At 39.9% G+C, this 10997-nt stretch overlaps 1 long non-coding RNA gene across 3 annotated transcripts; it reads left to right on the top strand.

Annotated features, from left to right (window-relative positions):
* Window positions 1–2618: 2618 nt before the first annotated feature.
* LOC134190097 (uncharacterized) lies at window positions 2619–10611 on the top strand. Of its 3 annotated transcripts, none has more exons than XR_009971581.1 (6): window positions 2619–2706; window positions 9196–9369; window positions 9438–9488; window positions 9552–9626; window positions 9704–9766; window positions 9826–9974. It is a non-coding gene; the product is annotated as an uncharacterized LOC134190097 (long non-coding RNA). The 3 variants fall into 3 exon arrangements; XR_009971583.1 differs by lacking the exon at window positions 2619–2706 and adding an exon at window positions 10582–10611 and having other exon boundaries at window positions 8834–9369; window positions 9826–9948; XR_009971582.1 differs by lacking the exon at window positions 2619–2706 and adding an exon at window positions 10133–10407 and having other exon boundaries at window positions 8834–9369; window positions 9826–9948.
* The last annotated feature ends 386 nt before the right edge of the window (window positions 10612–10997 follow it).

Here is a 10997-nt window from a genome sequence, read left to right as displayed (position 1 = left end):
ACTCAAACAACTCGGCGATCGCCCTCCGTCATGTAATCTCAAGACATCATTACAATGCGACATTAGATCTACTATCAACTCCATTTTAGCCTCATCCTTGGAAGAGGTTATTAGTCTTTGCGATAGAGCAAGATTAAACACCATTGCCACTACTCATGCTGGTGCTTGGTTGCGGGCATTACCAAACCCAAACCTAGTCCTTACCATGTCACCACATGAATTCATGATTGCAATACGGATTTGGCTAGGAATCCCTCTATTCCCATTCTCACCATTGTTATTAAAATGTGTCTGTGGTCAAGTTCTGGACCCTTTTGGCGATCATTTGGTTAGCTGCAGTCATGGTCATCTCCGGATCAAACGCCATGACACTCTTTGCGAAGTGATTTACCATGCTCTTCTAACGGACATCAAGCATTTGAAAAGGAACGACGTTGTTCTGGCTATGACAACAGTTGTCCTGGTGATATATTTCAACCTGATTTTCTTCTGGGTTGCCCTGGCTTTTCTTCAATGTGACAGTAGCCAACAGCTTGCAGCCTTCATTCATTATTAAATCTGCCAGCAATGCAGGAGCTGCTGCAGAAGCTGCTGCAGAAAATGCAGAAGCTGCTGCAGAAGTTGCGGAAGCTTGCAAAGACTTTCGTCATGCTGACAGGGTTACAGCAGCTGGTGGTATATTTTATTCACCGTACAGTCTCAAGATCTTCCACTCTATAGCTGCAAGAATTTCTGCAATGAGTTACATGACATTTTCAAAGTCTTGAAACAACGTATTACAACAATTATTTGTGAAATTATGGTCATATAATGCTAGATTGGTTCTACAATGTTTGAATTTAGAGATAGAGGATGTACATAGTTGGGACATGCATACTTGAGTTGTTGGGGTGGGGAACGTTCATGTATGTGATAGGTATATCCTACACTAATATATATCAATAGCTCGAGAGAAAGTCTATGTTGTTTCAAAGTTGATATGCGGAATGCATTCAACGAATGTTACCGTGAAAAATTTCTCCCATGATTGCGTGAAGAATTTCCAGAATTATTTGCATGAGCACAGTGGTGCTTTAGTTCACCTGGAAAACTTAGGTTTGGCAAACATTGCATCCTATCAACTGCTGGCACTCAACAAGGAGACCCACTAGGTCCAATGCTTGGTATTACTAGAGTTTCTGGACCACATCAGCAAATGTCCTGGCATAGATCTGCAACTATGATACCTGGATCATGGCACATTTGTTGGTGATCGAGATTGCATCTCTTCTCTATTAGAATTGTTCTTAGCAAAAGGTCCTCGATTCGGTCTTCACATCAATCTGGATAAGTGCGAGATTTATTAGCCATCAGGGGACAATACGACCTCTCAATTTCCTACTGAAATTAATACGCTTACTGATGGATTGGAATTGCTTGGTTCACCAGTCTATGGGTCAGATAATTTCTTTCAAAATACGGTCGCTAAGTGAATAGGCAAAGTCTTTGATATTCAATCACATCTCAATGACATAGACAACCCCAGGTTGAATTACACCGTTTGCGCAGTTGCTTGAGTGCCTGTAAGGTCAATCACCTTTTGCGGACTGTAACATCTGATCTGACAGACAGTGAATTTTTGACAGAGGTTTGAGACAGTCTCTTGAACTAGTCACGTGCTCATCTATTCTAGATTCCTCGTGGCTCCAAGCGACACTACCAGTTCGCACAGGAGGTCTTGGTCTCAGAGAAGCACTAACCTCATCAGCGGCTGCTTTCATAGGATATTGCAATACCACCCAAAAGTTGATTCAGAGTCTCTTAAGAAAGGCAGGCAATTCGAACACCGAATTTGCTGAAGAGGTTTTGTGTCGTGATTTTCAAGTTCAAGGCACAATGAAGTGTACAGTATTCTTGGAAAGAAATTACTTGCAATGCACACTTTGGATCTGAACACAGCTTCTCAGCGGAATATTCAGAAACAGATACATTACAATGTTTTCGACTCCTTAATGGAAATTGGAGTTTAAGAGACAAGGCTCGTCTGAACACTATTTGTCGAACCGTGTGGGGGCTTGGTTGCTGGCATTACCCAACCCGAAGCTAAGCCTCACCATTCCTCCGCATGAATTCGTTATTGCGATTCGAACTTGGTTTGGCATTTCGATGTTTCCTCTTCCACCATCATTTTATGCTGCTGTGGCGCTACAATCAATCTGTTTGATGACCACCTAATCAGCTGCCCTAGGGGTCCGCTACGTGTTCAGCGTCACAATACTCTTGTGAAGTAATATTCCAAGCTTTGCTTGTTGAAAGCAAGCAGGTCAAAAAGAACGGAACTGCTCATGTTATGATTCAAGCAGACCAGGAGACGTATATCATCCAGATTTCATGGATGGTCGATCTTGATATATTGATGTTACAATCTGTAACTCTTTACAACCTTCCTATACATTGAAAGCAGCGATCAGTCCTGGTGCAGCAGCAGAAGCAGCAGAATGTGAAAAGATGCCAGGCATGAAGCCAATGTTACCACAACAGCTGGTCTAAGTCTATCCACTAGTTTTTGAATCTCTGGGCTTCATATCATCGTTCGCTCTAAAGACTTTAAAAGGAATATGTTCAAAGACATTATCAATCAATGGGATACCGTTTCCTCGAGCTTTCAAGAACATGAACAGTTGTCTGTAAAACTATGGCGCTACAACGCCAAGATGTTACATCCAGGTATGCAATTCGAAGTTTTGGATGTTAGTTGGGATTTGCCTACTTGACTTGGGAGGGAAATTGGGATATTGGGGTATTGTAAACATATATATATATATATATATATATATATATATATATATATATATATATATATATATATATTTGTATCATGTCGTGGTTTTTGGCCACCCTGATTGGTCGATACAGCGGGTACAAATCGTTTCTATGCTGATACCCTACCACCGTCAAGGGAAACGCGAATACGCCACCATTGCTATGATCAACAGCACAACACAGTTGGTTTCAATAACGCACAGATGATTTGATATGTCGTTAATCTGCTACTCAACGGCCAACGCACTTAGACCTGATCTAATTAGTTGCAGATTGGTTACTGACAAACAAGTAAGAAGTAAGATTTACGTACTCATGGCTTAAAATGAAAAGTAATTCAAACCAACCATGGCCTTGCATGATACAAATCACTTTTCGTATGGGCAAGTCTCGGATATCGTTGTTATTTCGCCTTGGGTGATTGGTAGCTAATTGCCTTGATAATTACCCTGGTTTTGCCTTGGTAATTATTTGCTTTCAGCTGCCACTCCTCTCGGAGAAATAACTATGATATCCTCGACGTGCCCATACGATAACTAGTAAATGTTTTTATGACATTGATTTCTTGTAATGACAAGGCTTCAGAATGTTGCAAAACTGTTGATTATAATGTTGTTTTGTTCTTATGCTTGTTATTGTGTGAAATATCTAGATTACCTAGAAATTGGTAGTTGTGCAATTGTGTCTTTGCTTTTTGTTTATATTGCTAGACTGTTTTGTTGTTAAAATGTCATTTTTGGGACTTCTAGGCATGGCTATATGACATTTACAGTCATTGGGTTGCATACAATACATTTATGTTTTTATGAGCAAGCCACATGTTTCCACAACTTTAGTCTTGACCAAGGGTGTTTCAGAAACGTGTTGGATTAGCCATAAGTTAGGTGTCTTGTTCATTAATTATTGGGGGGGGGGGGAGGAAGCCTAACGTATGTGCTTCAAGGTGACTTATGTAGGTCCACAATCAGTCAGTGTAACTTAGGGTGCATTTGACAGGGCTCTTCTAGCCTCTTCCAGAAGTGGAAGAAGTGTTCAATTGCTTCACCCTTTTCCAAAAACCTTTTCCAACTTTTGTCGCTGGAACAAGCAGGAAGAAAGGTGTGTCGCACATCCTCAGTATTCAACTCCGTATGCGAGAGGCAAGGTGATCACAGTTTTTGTTGAACCACAGATGAGAAGTGATTCACTCAAACACCTCTACTTTGTTGTGGTGGTGCTATAGTGGACGTGGCCATGGTAAGGAATCTCGGAGAGACTACTCTGATGATGCCAGTGAGTCATCCACAGACCAGAAACCTATTTCAAAACAATTTCTTTGATCCAGAAACTCTTGCCTAGAGTGTTTTACAGTTATTTTCACATCCATGAATGTGCAGTGCAAGCTGATGAGACGCTAAAAATTCCAGCAACATGTTGTACAAGATCACATGTGTCTCCAGAAGTGGCAGTAACCATTTTATCATCAGCATTGTCATCATCATCGTCGTCATCATCATCATCATCATCGTCGTCATCATCATCATCATCATCATCATCATCATCATCATCATCATCATCATCATCATCATTATCATCATCATTCAAAGTCTTCTGCAAAAGACAAGCTTGTTGATGATTATGCCACCATATTGATCTCCATTGTATTGTGCTTGTGCTGCAAACTTTTTCAGTTCTCTAGAAGAACAGTTGATTGTTGTCAGGTTTTCCAACCTCTTCCAATCTTTTTGGCTCTTTCAGATTATTCTGGAAGGTGCTGGAAGAGCTCAATTGAACTCGTCCTTAATGTAAAGTCTTGATTTACTTCTAAGGTGTTAACAACTTATGCTGCATGTGATTTGGTTTCAGTAGATTTGCATTGACATTAGGACAAAGGCCAACGTTTGTCTCATTGTCAAGCCATTGTACATTCTTTGTAATCAATGAAAAGTTAACTAATCATGTAGAAAACTTGTTCCATCCAGTTAGATGGCCATAATAGGGTCTTTAAAGAATGGAGGTTATGGCAGGTGCTTTTTTCAATTCAGAGCAGCTGAGATTTGTTTTAATGTTTTCCTATTTCTATGGGTGAAGAAGTGTTCTTACTTGTCTATCTTGATGTGCTTTTTTAAGACCTCATTTTCAGGGGCTGAATTTGTCAGATTCTTTAGAGTGTAGTGAAGCTGATTGAACTAGTAATTAAACACTAGTTTTCAAACATTTCAGCTGTAGATTAGCTTTTCAAATGTAAATTTGGTGTTGCAGTAATTTTCTATGTGAGGAACCCAGGTAGTCATTAATACACTTTGGAGATCATTAGCTGCATAATCTGATTAGTGGTTCATGATGCTGAGGTTACTAATAGCAGCCATTTGATCATCAGTGTTCTTAATTGCTGTACATTAATGGTTTAACTTGTGTAAATCATGTAATTAATGTGGAAAGGGCGCATGCTTAACTTAAGTGGTTAGTTTGAGAGATGTTGTTTCTATGATCACATTCAGGACTATCATATTTTTCTAGAAATTATCTTTAATTGAAAGATTTTTGTGTACCGTACAAACTGGATGTTTGTTTGTTATAAAGCAAGGATTAACAAGAACTTGGTGATACAGCAAATACTTTGTTGGTGTAAGTGGTTCAAATGAGTAATTACATTAAGCTGCAATACCCTTTTTGCATAGGGTACGTGTTACAGTATCTGAGAGTGCGCTTAGCACTCTCTAAGTAAGAAATGGCACCTGAAGTTAATATAAATCCTGATTTTCACTTGGGATAGCATAGCTCTGAAATGCTTCTATAAAATGCCAAAATTTTTATATCATCTTGCGTGGCTACGCAGGGGCCATGACCTTTCACTATCCCTTTGGTGCTAGCACATTGGGACGACGTTTTTACTGTGAAATCTGACACGCCATTTCCACACCTTTCTCTGCGTGTGACAGTACAGTTGCATGCCTGCCAGTTTCGTGTGATCTTGCCAGTTGACTTGCCAGTTTGGATCTTCGTTTTGCTCATGAGATTTTTGTGTCGCTCACAGGATGTTTGCTTTCCTGTTGCTTGCCTGTTACTTGAAACGCCCATCGATTTACTTACAAAATCTGTCAGTGCGATCAACTTGTCGACAGTTTTATTGGATTTTTCCCTTTCTCTGCGTGGACCAGCAAACAGGATCTCTGTGTCCCTCACAAGATCTTTGCAGAAAACTTGCACGTGCGTGTGATAGAGATTGTTCTTTCTAACTCAAACTGGTAGAAGAGAAAGTACGAGTCTTGGAACGCACACACCCGATTACCATATCATAATCAAATTAGCTTGTGATATGGAAGTCAAAAAGGGGGAGGGGCTGGCTGAAACTTTACTCTGTATAGATCTAGAGTAGAAACATTAAAGTAGCAGTCTAAGCAATTCTCAAATATACTATGAGTTGTAACAATGTTTCTTTGTAATAGATTATCTTGTGTACTATTAGTTAATGTTCTAGCATTGCATGCCTGGTACTAATGAAACTTTACTTCTGTGTATAGTAAGAGTAGCAGCAGTCTAAGCCATTAATTCTCAAATATACTATGAGTTGTAACAATGCATGTGTTTCTATAAAAAAGGACATGAACAAGAATACAAATTTTTTTATGTAATAAATAAAATACAAAGTAGGGATGGCTGTGTACTTAAGCTAGTGCTTGAAGAAAAAGGGGTCAAAAAAATTGGCAGACGAGTACTCATACTTTATATCTGAAACCAATCTCCCACAATTAAAATCTATACTTTACTCTGTTTGCTTTCAAGGTGGCTGTTTGGATAGGAGTGAAGTAGGGATTTAATTGTAGGAGATTGGTTTCAGATGTAAAGTATGAGTAGTTGTCTGCGAAAGTTTCGACTCCTATTTCTTCAAGCACTAGCTTAAGTACACAGCCATCCCTAATTTGTTTTTTATTTATTACATAAATATTTTTGTGTGACCATAACTGAAGGTGGTAGCTATACATTTATATGACATACATCTGAATAGGACAAACTTACATATTGTTTATTACCCACTGGTTAGTTTTAGTGCCATTTACTCTACCTGTGTGTGTGTGTGTGTGTGTGTGTGTGTGTGTGTGTGTGTGTGTGTGTGTGTGTGTGTGTGTGTGTGTGTGTGTGTGTGTGTGTGTGTGTGTGTGTGTGTGTGTGTGTGTGTGTGTGTGTGTGTGTGTGTGTTGTGTGTGTTGTGTGTGTGTGTGTGTGTGTGTTGTGTGTGTGTGTGTTGTGTGTGTGTGTGTGTGTGTGTGTGTGTGTGTGTGTGTGTGTGTGTGTGTGTGTGTGTGTGTGTGTGTGTGTGTGTGTTGTATATTATTTACACAAACATATAAACATCTTTGTGCAGTGGCCTGTTTTTTGTAATGCTGTAATCACAATTGTTCTGAGGGTGATGCTGCACATTAGGTTACATGTCACCTGCATTGAAGTGTTTTAATGTGTTTAAGGAGTTTCATATGTTCGTACCACATCAGCTATCTAACAGCTGTACCCGATAGTCTAGACTGTTTTTATCATCATGGCACCATTTTACATTTGTAGTAAAACGAAACATTAAAGGGTAACTGCAATGCAAAAATCAAAAATTCTTTTATGTTGGAAATTGATAGTTCGAGTTGCATACATGACAGGAAAAGTAGTTTTAGATTTTTAAGTTAATTAAGTCTTTGCTGATATATAGCACGTCAAAGTTGCTTCCGGTTCTTCAACTTCCGGTAACGCGTTATAACAGGCGTGGTGTAGTGTGAAATCACTGAGGGGAGACGCGTGTGCGTCTGTATAGTCATCAGCTTGTAAAAATGACTAAATCTTCATATCCAAGGCAACGCTGCTAGGGTGGAGGCGACGGCAGCAACAGCGAGTCTTCTGAAGAGCCCTCTGGAGGTTTTTACGTGATGATAACGTTCCGTCATCGCATGAATTGCAGGATGAAGAAGATCTGCTGGGAGCCATTAATAAGTGTACGTAGTGATTAGACCACACAGGTTTGAGTTCAGCGACAATGCCTTTGAAGCTTTGAGATCACCTGCTGCCTTGGAAGCGGACGAGGAAGAGGACAGGCTACCCGATAGCCTGTTATCATCACAAGAAGTAGGAGTTAGCAATGTAATCAATGCACATCCGGGTACGTAAACAACATCCACAGGTTTCAGCTGCGGTCGTTGTGAGATGATGGATACGTACTCATGTGGAGTGCGTGTGCTGTCAAAACGTATTTGAGGTTGTCTCAAATAATGACACAATAATAATGTCGAATACTAGCAACAATAGTGGCACAGTGTACTGGTGAGTTCATGCAAAACTCTATTGCTGTACGTGAGAAAGAGAATAAAATGAGTTGAAGTACATACGTTGAATTCACGTTGACACAAGGTTTGACTTCACTGTACAGTATACTGTAACGCATACGACTGCATTTACTACACATGATGATCTAGAGGCATCAAGAATCTGACCTCTCCTAGCCATTTGCAGTACTTTTAGTCCTGCACGAGAGTCTTCCTTACCGTCCCACTTCTCAATTACGGCTCTCCTTTTCTTTTGCAAAGGTTCCAGAGTGCTGCGACCTTGAAGTGTGGAGGCAGGGTAGATGGAAAATGGTGGCCTTAATTTCGCTCTTCTACAACCCAGAACAAGCTCTTGAATAGACCTGGCTGTACGTATCTCGAAGCAATCAGGCTAAAAGTGGCTACTGCAGACTCCTGTCCACTCAGTAGACGCGTTGTACTAAGTAACAGTCACTCGGACGACACAAACGTTTCTGCAATTGTCCTCAATATTTTGCGATTCCCATTCTTTTCTTAGCTTGGGGATCTCGGAAATCGAAACGTGATTGCGTATGACTGCGCGAATTGGTGCATCCTGCAGCCATGCAACACCGAATCATTCTTTTGCCACAAATTCCTTTGTTTACAATACACGCTAGCGTGAGTCTCCCCTCAGTGACGTCACACTACACCACGCCCGTTATAATGTGTTACCAGAAGTTAAAGAACCGGAAGCAACTTTGACGTGCTATATCTCAGCGAAGACTTAACTTAAAAATCTAAAACTATCTTTCTTGTCATGTATGCAACTAGAACTATCAATTTCCAAATAAAAGAATTTTTGATTTTTGCATTGCAGTTACCCTATAAACATTGGTAACAGAGCCATGAAGACTTAGAAAGGAAATCAGTTGAGGGGAGAAGATTAACAGTGTTTGACGTATTTAACATCATTGGCAGATTCTTTATTATGGCATCAGTATTATGCTGTCGTTTGCCACAGACTGTTAGTATGTGTCAATCAGCATGCTTGCATGTCACCAGTAATTTCAAGTACACTTTGGGGAGGATGGAGGGTTGGCAATTAGTACATTTTGTGCTTGTGAAATTGATTTTTGTGTTTGTCTAGAAGGTCAAAAATGATGTTGCCACTGCTGTAGAGAAACCCAAACAAACTTTATTGGTCAAACAGTTAGTTCCTCCAGATTCACCAGCAGTTCCAAGTACTACTGCGCAGGTAACCAAATTGAACCAACCTAGAACATTGCCGTCACCAGGAGCTCTCTCTTTAAACAATGTAAAGGTATGTATAATGTAGCTATTGAACTTAGAGGTTTGTATGTAACAGCAGGTTGTTTGGTGTGTTTGTAGTTAAGTCAGTTGCCTGTTTCTGTTCCAGTCTCTACACCAAAGCCAAACAAGGTAGGAACTTGGAATGTGACAGTGTCTATGGTACTGTAAAGCTTGGCAACTCACTGATGTTAGGTAGCGGTGCAGAGGAACCTTGAAATTCAGAAACAAAAGCAAGCTTTGGTGGCAAAACAGATAGAACAGCAAAAGGTTTATTTTGGCCACTAGAAACGTATTTTATTTCATTTCTCTCATCTTATTATTGTCAATTGCCAATTAAAATGCAGTTGCTTATTTCTAAACTGGAGAATGGTCAGTTGTCTGGTGATGAGAGAGTAAATGTGATGAAGGTGAGATACTGTATTTCATTGGACTATCTACTAAATTCTCTTTATTGTAATTTATGTAGACTCTTAAGTCATTGTCAGCTGGAATTGCAGCTCTGCAACAGTCTGCAACTAGTGGTACTTCAGCAGTGAAACGTGCAGCAGCAATATCAGAACCTCCCAACAAGAAAGTAGCTGTTGAGCAGGTACTGACAAATTATGTTACTGTTTTCCTGGGTTGGGGTTGGGACGGTTGGTGTTGTGTCTGCACTATCCATGCTACACAAGGTGTGCCTATTTATCTTTAGTTAATGAAGCAACCTTATCGTAAGCTGTAGTCTGGGAGTAGCAATGAAAGTTAGAGACTTTCAACTCTTGGTTTTTTTATAGCAATGGTGATGGAATCAAAGTAAGATTAGAGACAAGAGTGAAGGTTTTAGGTAGCTAACAGAAACTGTGCACCAGTATATAATGTAGCTTGGATAAGGAAACACTGAAGTGGCATTTTCGAGGAAGAGATTGAGCGTTTACAAGTTTGAGACATTGCTGACTATGACAGTGTGTTCTAGAGTATTTTTGTTACAGTTCCTGTAGTACACATGTAATGCTTTGTCTACTTTGTAACTACTCTCTTTATGGTTATCATCACATGTGAGTAAGACTTGGAGCAACTTACTGAATTCTTTTGTAGTTAAAAGTAAAACTTAGGCTAATGAAACAGTTAGTATCAAGATTATTGGGGTGCATCTGTGCTGGATTATTTGGTGTTATATTTTTGTGGTGTCACTCTTTTACACCTTATGAGAGACTACCACATTCTAGATCCATCTTCATTTTAGATCAATGTTTCATGAGACCCCAAATCTCCGAATATTGTCAAGTACCTTCTAGTTCTAAATTTCCAAGGCCGTCTTTGTGTGATGTCTTCTAGAAGAGACTGGAAGATTTTGCAAGACGCTTTGGAAGAAGTTGGAAGAGACTGGAAGACTGCAGTCAATCGAATGCTGTTTTGTTGCTGAAAGAGAGGCATACCAACTGCACGTGTTCAGTTAGTTGTCATCATGGATGTTTGCAGTGTTGAATCTTGTATTCAAGACCTCTTGGATCTTGTGAAGGACAAAGAGATGAAATTATAGCCAAAGATGACTTTTGCCAAGAGACATTCACTGCAGAGCATGCATAGCCACACCTTGTTTCCACACTTTTCCAGACAGGAGCTGGAAGAAGTGGAAGAGTCTTCCAGAAGACGTCAATG

The sequence above is a fragment of the Corticium candelabrum genome, chromosome 14 (assembly GCF_963422355.1).
Source record: "Corticium candelabrum chromosome 14, ooCorCand1.1, whole genome shotgun sequence".
Lineage (NCBI taxonomy): Eukaryota > Metazoa > Porifera > Homoscleromorpha > Homosclerophorida > Plakinidae > Corticium > Corticium candelabrum.
This window is presented reverse-complemented; position numbering and strand designations above follow the sequence as displayed.